This window comes from Miscanthus floridulus, chromosome 2 (genome assembly GCF_019320115.1).
Source record: "Miscanthus floridulus cultivar M001 chromosome 2, ASM1932011v1, whole genome shotgun sequence".
NCBI lineage: Eukaryota > Viridiplantae > Streptophyta > Magnoliopsida > Poales > Poaceae > Miscanthus > Miscanthus floridulus.
The window spans coordinates 373581-384824 of NC_089581.1; positions in this window are offsets into that span (position 1 = coordinate 373581).

The following is an 11244-nucleotide window of genomic DNA, read 5'->3' on the forward strand; positions in this document are numbered from 1 at the left end:
TTTGTTACCGGATTACTTGGTAGATTCTAGAGTAATCCTAGAATAGAACACTGGAAATTGGTAAAGAAAGTCTTGTGTTATTTGCAAGGAACGAAAAGGCCTCATGATGACATATAGAAGATCTGATTCACTCCATATAGTGGGATATTCAGATTATGATTATGTGGAAGATGATAGAAAATCCACGTCGGGATATGTATTCACTCTCGCAAAGGGGAGCTATTTCATGGAAAAGCTCAAAGCAAACCATCACTACATCGTCCACAATGTATGACAGTTTGTAGCGTGTTATGAGGCAACGGGGCAGATGAACTGGCTAAAGAAGTTCATATCCGGTTTGAAGGTGGTTGACGACATCTATAGACCACTTAAGTTATACTACGATAATAATCCGGCAGTACAATATACTCACAACATAAGTCAAGTGGTGCTGCCAAACACACTGCCATAGAGTATTATGTTATGAAAGATAAAGTTCGGGATCAAGTCATAAGTCTTGAGCATATAAGTACAGAAAAGATGATCGTGGATCCGCTTACAAAAGGCTTACCACCCAATGTGTTCAGAGAACATGGTGTTCAGAGAACATGTAGCTAGCATGGGTTTAAGGGAAAGCCTAAAATTCCTAGACAAAAGAAGACCCAAAGATAAGTATCTATTTCAGAATAGAGTAGTGTGTTGTAGCTGTTAAATCCATCGGTAATGGACTGTGATGATGAGACATGCTCTATGCGATAATCTGTAATGGAATAAACAAAAGTAAATAATATAAAATTAAAAGATAGTAATGAGATCAAGGGGGAGAATGTTAGTTGATCTCCACCATTGGGCCCTTGGATCTATGCCCTGATCGGGGTCGTTCAACCCTAATGTGGTTGGTGGACCCCTGTCGCATAGCACTATAAATAGAGGAGTAGGGAACTGAGCTCGACTAACGAGGTTGACCGGAGCCGCCGCAATCCCACCATAGAGAAACCTAATCCGATCTAAGGGAGTGCTGCCGGCGACGGGATGCCCCACCGCACCGCCATCGCCCTTGCAGCATCACCACCGGTCCACTTCATCGCCACCACGACGTCAACAACCCCATGGTACCGACGTCTACCCTATTACGGTGCAACTAAGAAAAGGCAAGAAGGCTTACCCCGGATCTACGATTACAGAAAGGTACACTATGAGTTTAACATGGAGTGCTCCGCCAACGACGGCCTGGGCGAAGAACCGAAGATGCAGCCTCCGAGTCGACAAAGTCCGCGTAGACGTCGTCGGCCACGAACGAGCTCCACGGCAGCGGCGAGCCGGGACGGGGTGACCACGAGCTCTGCACGCGACGGCATGGTCGCGCATGAGCCGGGGCACATGCTACCGATGCAGGGCAGCTGCGAGCTCCGCAGGCAGCGGCGCCGGCCAGCACGCCCGAGTTCCGTGGCCGCGGCGAGCCGGGCATCGATGCCGGGGCGCATGCGGGTACCGGGGTAGGGCAGCTGTGAGCTCCATGTGCAGCGGCGCTGGCCAGCACGTGCGAGCTCCATAGGCGGCGCCGGGTGCTCATGCACGAGCAAGGTTCGAGGGCGGCGACGGTGGCACGCGATGCGGGAGGTGGTGCAGGGCGGCGCTGCAGCGACGATGCACGCGCGGGAAGAAGCAAGCGCACGCTCCTGTTCCTCTCCTGCGTGCGGGGGCTCGGCTGCACGGGATCGGGACGACGGGCGTGGAAGCCGCGGCCACCGTGGTCTCGTCGCTAGAGCCCAACAGCAGCGTGGCGGCAAGGTCGAGCGAGTTCGTGAGGCAGGCGGCTGTGGCACCGGTGACATGGCTTCCCTGCTCGTCGGTGAGATGCATGTGCTCGCAGGAGAGACGGCGATGGAGGGGAAGGACCGAGTGGCGACGGCGGCATACAGGACAGACCGAGTCACATACTGCACGGGCCTACTTGGGCCCTAGAGCCTGTGTCGTGTACAGCCTGCTACACGAACCGTGGGATGGCCTTTGGATGGAACGGACGGCGTAGATCTCGACTGTAGAGAGCAGTCAGCCAGGTCGCACAGGGGATCTCGTTCCCGGCGGCCGACGCTCGCCGTCCATGGCCCCGCCGTGCCCATCTGCCTCGCCCTCCCGGCGGCCGGCAGACGGCGCTCTTCGTCCACGGACACGCCCCTCCCCCGCCGCGGTGGCGCCGCCGCTTGCCGGACCGCACACGCGAGGCCTATCCGTCTCGGCCTCCTGGCGGCCGGACACAGGCGGAAGTGACTCAAACACGAACACAAATACAGGAAGTCACGGTTAACTCCATACCACACCAAATCTCATCTCCAGTCACGATTCACACAATCATGGCAGTACAACACAGACAATCCAGATCGACTACAAATCAAATAATAATTCGAATCAGACACAAAGAACTAGAGATAAATCAGCCCCCGGCGTGGGCGAAGAGAGACGCTCGAACCGGTGTGGACGGAGAGATTGCAGGCGGCGGTGGCGAGGACTGCCTCCTTGACACCTTACTCTGCCTCACCGACGCGCACGACAACTTCCAGTAGGCCGTGGTGGAGCTGAAGCGGGATGTGGCCGAGGCCCTGGCTGCTACCCGCTGCCTCGACAGTGCGCGACTCGCCTCCGCGCTCTGGTCGCAGCACAAGGCCAGCGACCTCGCCCGCCTCGCGGCCTCTAGCGGCCTGGCAGCACAACGCGGCAGCCATCCTCGGCCTTGGCGGCGCGGCGAAGGTCGAGGACACTGCAGCCGCTTCCGACCTTCCGCTGGGATGGAGCCGCCGCAGCTTTCGTTGGGCCCCGAGCAGGCGCCGTCAAGTGCACGCGGGGGAGACGAGATGAACAACTGCACACACAGGAACACGTGAGGGGAGAGGCGTGGTCCGAGGAGGGAGAGATAAGGCATACTAAAAAAGCAGCATATCACGTGCAAACAAGTGGAATTTTTTTTGCACTTAATCTCCAACTCATCGGCCTTTTTTTTACGCTTAAATCTTTCACCCTATCTATTGGATCAGCATCTAGTGGTCCTGATAGGTAGTATCTAAATTTGCACAGATTGATTGGCTTGCACCTGATATGTTGTTTAAAAAAGAGAAATAAAAAAAATAAAAAACATTATAGATATTTTTCATTTTCCACCTGCAGTGTTTACTAAAAGTTTATCTAATCATCGAAGGAGCTGGAGCTATGAAAAAAAACTACTCTTTCTTAGAGCCGTAGCTAAAGCTGTTTTTGACTAAAGCGAGCTCTACCAAACGCACACAGTCACGAGCGCACCGAGTCCTCCAGTCATGGGCGACACCACGACAAACCTTGACGTCCATATCATGGCAGATAGTTGTGCCACTCCGTTCGTTTGATCTTATTAGCCATACTTATCAGTTATGATATAGTATTTTTTTTCATAATAAAACAACATCAACCGACTTATAAGTCACATAAATAATCAAACGAACAGAGAGTGGACGGTAGAATGGTCGATGGTGTACTCCTCCCGCAAGGCTTGCTTGGTGCAGCCATACACAGCAATAGTTTGGCAGCACAATAAAACAGAGTATTGCAAGGTCGGGTATTCATTTAGATAAATATTTAAAATAGAAACATCTCTCTTCCATTAAACATTTTTGTCCGTGTTTTTTTTTCTATAAAAGTTTGATATATTATTTCATCCATTACAACATACGGACATATTTACTAGTAAATAGACTTATTAGTAAGTAAAAACACCTTTCTATAAATAAAGTTTTTCGTACTCAACTTCAAGTCATTTTGCATTTAGAAAATAGTCTCTAATGGCTGCAGTAACTTTTCTAACGATGCAAGTACTGTATCTATAGTTGAATGGCTTGCTAGGTAGCCACAGCTGAACAGGCTCGAAAACGTTGCAACTGTTGTATAACAGTGAACAGACTCATAGTATAGATATAAATATAACGTATATCTAAATGTATATTACAATTTAATGTAGAAAAAACCATAGCAACTTGAAATTGTCAGAGTACTTTCAGAGAATAAATACTACTTTCTTCATAAAAAAGAAGAATTCTAGGTTTTAGATAATCAAAGCTTTTAGGAAAAAATATTAATATTTAATATGAAAACATATTCAATAATCAATCTGACGATATTTATTGGGCACCATAAACGTTTGTAGTTTTTAAGTATATATATTTGATCTAATTTAAAAAATTATTTGACTATTTAAAAAGTGAGATTTATATATTTTTTTTCTTAAAGAAGGAGGGACTAAAACCTAGGACAGGGGCAGGTCATCTGTTTCTTCTGAGCAAGGTTACGCTGTGGCGATGTTTTTTGTTTGGTGTAGCCGTCGTAGGTAACCAGTGAGCGAGCAATCACCTTCATCACCGACTTGTGTGCCCAGTGGCGAAAGCAAACGCTAGGGGTGTGTTGGGTTTCAGCTTCTAAATCTAGGTAGCTAAACTATCTCTTAAATTTTAGTAAGGACATGTTTGGTTAGGTGATTAAACCTAACATGTACATGTTTATAAAGATCAAAATACCCCTCGTTAATGTTAACTTGGTGCCCCTGGCATTTGGCGCCAATAGTGCCGTGCTGCTGGCTCCTGCTAGCGCCACTGCCTCCCGCGTGCGGCCTTGGCGTCAAATGCACGCCTGGCTTGCTGCTCTGCTAGATGCTTGGCTGTTCTGCTTGACTGCACGCTAGCGCCATTCCTTATAGCTCTGCTTGACTACTATGATAGCTGTTTGCTGCAATGTACGTTCTCACAAATAATGTTCAAATGGTTTAAAAAACTTCAGTATTACAAACTATGGCGCTGCTATGACCTTGCAAACAAGATGTCGATGTTTTACCACCAGCAACTCGTCACGGGGTACCCGGGACGGTGATTTGTTCGGAGGGGTATCGGCGTTTGCAGGAACTCGATGGTAAACGCAGGGAGACAATGATTTATACTGGTTCGGCACGCCGGAAAGTCACGGCGCCCTACATCCAGTCTGGTGTGGATAGTATATTGCGCCCTACGCTATTTGTTGTGTTGCGAGGTAAGTTGTGGCTGTGAGTTCTGTGGGTTATGTGTGTCTCGATCTAGGGACCCCTGCCCTCCTTTATATAGTACAGGAGAGGCGGAAGTCCTAGTCGGTTACAAAGTAGAGATCCTAGTAGAATTACGTGTAACTAGTCCTAGTAGGATTACATATAGGGAATCCTAGTTGGACTAGGTCTTCTTCTCTCTTCTCCGTGCGAAACCCCATGGGTCCCGCATCGACAAGCCCCTGAGCATTTCATGGATGAGCTTCAGAAGCCTTCTTGTTCTTCTTGGTCTTCGTTGAGTTGTTGTAAATCCGTTCTAGGTTCTTCTGAAGTGAAACCTTGAGATGGTCTTCTTTTGGCTGGTTCGTCATGACTGATGTGCACTTTTTTCTAAAAAAGTGCACTCAGTGAGTGTAGTCCCCGAGCCTCTTGCTTGTTGGGACAAGAAGCCAGAGGGTCCCTTTAGTCTTCTTGGTTGCTCCGAGTTCTTTTTTGGTGGGTGCAATTTTTCGTAAAAATTGCACTCACTGAGTGTAGCCGCCGAGCCTCTTGCTTTTACTTACAAAAGTTGGAGGGTCCAGATTCTTGTCTTCAAAAATTTTTTGGGGTTATGTATCCCGCAGCCCCCGAGCCTTCTCCGAGTACTTTTCTTTAGAATAGAAATCGGATGAAGGGTCTTGATGTGTTGTCTTTGTTGTAGTCTTGAGTACTTGTATTCTTGGTCTTTCATCCTTGAATTCGAGCCCTCGGGCGTAGTTGAAGCGAATGCCGAGCCCCCGAGCTTAGTGTTTGACTAAGCCGTGATGCTCTTCCGAGGTATAGCCGTGATGCCGATCAATCTACCATCGTGGGATACCCCCTACAAAATCAGACGTTCTTCCTCAGCCCGATCAACGTCTTCTGTCCGAACAGCTAAGACTTGCTCTTCATCATAATTTTCTACTCTAGGTGCTCGGAAAGCAATATCCGCTGGGAGTATGGCTTCTGAGCCGTAGACCATAAAATATGGAGATACGCCGGTACTGCGACTAGCTTGAGTGCGCAGTCCCTAGACCACAGCTGGTAGTTCTTTGAGCCATCTGCCCAGATGCTTTTCTTCTTTCTGATAGAGCCTTTTTTTGAGGGCGTCGAGGATCATACCATTAGCCCACTCTACCTGGCCGTTAGCTCTAGGATGAGCAACAGAAACGTATTTAACAGAGATGCACTGGTCTTCGCAGAAGTTCCAAAAATGTTGGCCGGTAAAGTCATCCCGAGGTCGGTGATGATGCTGTTCGGGAGACCAAATCTGTGTATGATGTCTTCAAAGAGCTCGACTGCTTTCTTTGCAGTAGCTGAGACGAGTGGTTTGTACTCAATCTATTTGGAGAACTTATCAATGGCGACGTACACATACCGGAAACCTCCTGGCGCTGGTTTGAAAGGCCCGATCATATCCAGTCCCCAGCATGCGAATGGCCAGGAAGCTGGAATGGTCTGCAGTTCTTGTGTTGGTACATGTATTTGCTTGGCAAAAAACTGACAACCCTCACATCGTCGAACGAGATCTTCTGCATCGGAGATGGCCGTGGGCCAGTAAAAACCTGCTCGAAAAGCCTTGCCGACTAGTGTTCTTAAAGCCGCGTGATTGCCACAGGAACCAGAGTGAATTTCGGAAAGTAGCTTCACACCGTCGTCTTGGATGATGCACTTCTGTAGTATCCCTTCCTTGGCACTTTTCCTCATCAGGCTTCCGTCTACCAGCATGTAATGCTTACTTCGGCGAATTAGTCATTCGGTTTCGATTTTGTCGGCGGGTACTTCATTGCTGGAGAGGTATTTGATGAACTGTTCCCTCCAATCGGCGACCGGCGAAGGTACCGCGAGTACCAACTACTCGGCAGGGGGTACTTCTACAACTTCCTTCTCTTCTTTAATGGATGGTGTCAGGAGGTCTTGAACGAAAACCCCCGGCGGAACCACGGCGCAAGAAGATCCTATCTTTGATAGCTGGTCGGCTGGTTGGTTTTGATCCCGTACCACGTGGTGGTACTCGATACCGTAGAATTTCCCTTCAAGCTTCCTGATTTCAGCGCAGTATGCGTCCATTTTCTCACTAGAACAGGACCAATCTTTATTGAGCTGGTTGATAACCAGAGCGGAATCCCCATATACCATGAGGCGTTTGACGTCGAGCTCGACAGCTATGCGGAGACGATGGAGACATGCTTCGTATTCCGCGGCGTTGTTGGAGGGCAGAAAATATATGCGAAGAACATATCGGAGTTTATCCTTTATTGGCGTGATGAACAGAATGCCCGCACCAGCACCATTGATGTTAATGGCGCCGTCGAATTACATCACCCAGTGCTCGGGGCAAGTGGTGGCAATGGGTTCTTGGATCTCGATCCACTCAGCGATGAAATCAGCAAGCGCCTATGACTTAACGGTCGGTCTGCTTCTGAAGTCAATGGAGTAAGTGCCGAGCTCAACAGCCCACTTGATGATACGACCATTGGCCTCTTTATTGCGGAGAATATCCCCCAGAGGGAACTCGGTGACCATGATGATCTTGTAGTATTCGAAGTAATATTGGAGCTTGCGTGAGGTAATCAAAATTGCATATAACAGCTTTTGCACCTGAGGATAACGAGTTTTGGGCTCATTAAGTACCTCGCTGATGAAATAGACCAGACGTTGTACCTTGTAGGCGTGTCCAGTTTCCTCGCGTTCGACGACAATAGCCGTACTGACAACTCGAGAAGTGGTGGCGATGTAAACCAGTAGAGTTTCATCTGGTCGTGGCGCTGTCATGATTGGAGGTTTTGTTAAAAACAACTTGAGCTGCTCGAAAGCTGTGTCTGCCTCCTCTGACCAAGAAAAAAGCTCGGAGGCCTTGAGGAGCTTGAAGAAAGGTAGCCCTTTTTCACCGAGGCGCGAGATAAAATGGCTTAACGCAGCCATGCAGCCTGTAAGCTTCTATATATCCTTGACACACATCGATCGTTTCATGTTGGTGATGGCAGAGACCTTATCAGGGTTTGGTTTGATGCCCTGAGCGCTGACGATGTAGCCCAGCAGGATACCAGATGGAACTCCAAAGATGCACTTTGAAGGGTTTAGCTTCCATCGGTATTTGCTCAGGTTGGAGAAAGTTTCTTCAAGGTCGGCGATAAGATTGTCAGCGGTTTTAGTCTTGACAACCACATCGTCAATGTAAGCTTTGACGTTGCGGCCGATTTGTTGGTCGAGGCACGTCTGGATAGCCCTTTGGTAGGCCGCTCCAGCGTTCTTTAGTCCAAAGGACATAGTGGTGTAGCAGTATGCACCGAAAGGCGTGATGAACGATGTCTTGACAGTATGCACCGAAAGGCGTGATGAACGATGTCTTGACCTGGTCTTCTTTCTTGAGGGAGATCTGATGGTAGCCGGAGTAATAGTCAAGAAAGGAGAGTAGCTCGCAGCCAACGGTGGAGTCTACAACCTTGTCTATCCGAGGCAGGCCAAAGGGGTCTTTAGGGCAGTGTTTGTTAATATCAATATAATCAACACACATTCTCCATTCTTTATTCTTTTTCTTAACAAGAACAGGATTAGCTAACCAATCTGGATGATACACTTCTTTTATAAATCCGGCAGCTAAGAGCCATTTTATTTCTACCCTAATGGCCTCCTTTTTGTCCGGCGCGAATCGGCGAAGTTTTTGCTTGATCGGTTTAGCAGTCGGCGAGACATTCAAGGAGTGCTCGATCTTCTCCCGCGGTACCCCCGGCATGTCTATAGGTTTCCAAGCAAACACATCGACGTTGGCATGTAGGAAGGAGACGAGCGCACTTTCCTATTTGGGGTCAATGTGAGCCCCAATTTTCACCGTCTTAGAATGGTCGTCGAGGCCGAGGCTGATCTCCTTGACTTCCTTGGACTTGGCGGAGGCACGAGGAGGCTCTGGGATCTCCAAGTCATCAGCAGACACCATCTTGGCTTCGGCGAACACGCTAGCCATCTGGATGGAGAGGTCGGTGGCTTTGGCGAGGGCGAGACTTTCTGTCTCGTAGGCGTAGGCAACGGAGAGGTTGGCCTGTAGAGACAGTACTCCTGCGGGCGAAGGCATCTTCAACACCAAATACGCATAGTGCGGAACGGCCATGAACTTGGACAGAGCCGGACGCCCCAATATGGCATGGTAGGCGGTGTCGAAGTCGGCGACGTATAAGTTGATATGCTCCACTCGGTAGTTGGTTGCCATGCCGAACTGTACTGGTAGGGTAATTTCCCCAAGCGGTCTAGATGCCCTACCAGGTACCACGCCCTAGAAGGAGGAGTCTGAAGGCGTGAGATCTGTTGGCCCGAGGCCGAGCTCCCTTAGGGCCCCAGCGAAGAGTAGATTCAAAGCGCTCCCACCGTCGACAAGGACTTTTCTGAAGAGCACCTTCTGGATAGTCGCGTCAAAGACGAGGGGAAAACGTCCTGTGTAGGGTGTGTCCGCCCACTGGTCGGCCCTACTGAAGGTGATGGAGACTTCAGACCACGGGCGATAGCTAGGGTTGGCGGTTGTTTCCTCTGAAACGACGGCGAGCACTCATCGGGCGGCGAGCTTCCGTTCCCTTCTGCTCTCGTTGGAGGCGAAACCCCCAAAGATGGTGGCGACCACCTTGTCATGGTCCTGGAAGGCGTTATTATTATCCCTAGGTGGTCGGCGTCCTCCATTCCCACCATTGTCGTCGTTGTATTTTTTCTCCTGGAACTCCTTAGCCAAACCAAGGCAGTCCTTCATCTTGTGTTTGGCGTTCTTGTGCAGGGGCATGGTTCGTCGAGGATCTTCTTGTACTGTTCATCGTAGTTATGCTTGGCGCATGGCTCATTGACGTTGGCAACAAAGTGGTCTGGTCGGCGGTAGTGGTTCTGACCAGGTTTGAATCCATCTGGCCGATCACGTCCATTGTCCCGATGAAAACTACAGTCGTCATAGCGGCGATCGTTGTGCTGTCGGTCGTCATAGCGGCGATCGTTGTGCTATCGGTCGTCGGTGCTCGTTAAAACACACCTCCGCTTCCTCGGCGTCAACGTACTGGTTGGCAGTTGTGATCATCTCGCCGATACCGGTAGGTGGCTTTCTGTTGAACTTAGAATGGAGTTCACGGTGATGAAGTCCTCGGACGAAGGCGGTGATGACTTCAGCTTCCGTGATGTGGGAATAGAATTCCTCATCTCGGAGAAGCGTCTGATGTAGCTGCGGAGTAGTTCGGATAGCTTTTGGGTGATGCGGTTGAGATCGTGCTTGGTGCTCGACCGCTTGCACGTGGCCATATAGTTGTCGGTGAAGACTTTCTTCAGCTCTTCCTAGGATCCGATGGAGTCCGAGGCAAGGCTTGTGAACCAGCTCATGGCGGCTGGTGTGAGCATGACAGGGAGATAATTTGCCATGATGTTGGTGTCTCCTCCAGTGGCGTGGACGGCGGTGGCGTAAGCCTGCAGCCACTGAGTTGGGTTCATCCTTCCTTCATAGGGCTCGACTCCAGTGATTTTGAAACCATGGGGCCACTGGAGTGTTCGGAGCGCCCTGGTGAACACTGGGGGCCCTTCTGGGTTGTCGGGGCCAATATCAGCGTTATTACCGGTGACGATCGGCTCCAGAGCTACGTCCGGGTTACCGTACTCTTGCTCGTACTCCTGGCGGCGTCGTACTTCATCTTCATGGCGCCCGAAGCGACGTTGATCAATATGCCATCGTGCATCCCGAAGGTTACTGAGGTGCACTCGGGCGTCCTATTCGACCTCTTGGTCGTGCTGGCGATGATGCTCGTCGTGGTGGCCTCCAACTCCCCCCTGGGGAGGTAGTGACTGGTCGGCAAAACGGCTTTGACTGGGGCGGCGATTGGATCTAGGATCGGCTGATCGGCGAATCGCGCTTGTGGAGCATGAAGGTCTCTGAACCTCTCGGATCTCATTAACTTGACAGTGTGCTGCTTTAAGCATAGTGGCGACCTTGGCGAGCTCGGGCATCTGCGGGAGGTGTGCAAGTTCATTGGCGGCCATCGCTAGATTAGCGCTCGGAGTTTTGAAGACGTCGTGGCCGTCAACGTGGAGGAATTCTTTGTCGAGGTTGCGATGGAGGGGCCTTCCTTGTGAGTCGAACTGGTTATCACGAGTAGCCTCAGCCATCGCAAGGGCGTGTTTGTTATCACGGCGTTGCACGCGGTTGACGTTCCTGTTTTCACGGGCGGCGCGTTCCTCATCTGTTTCACCGTTCTGAG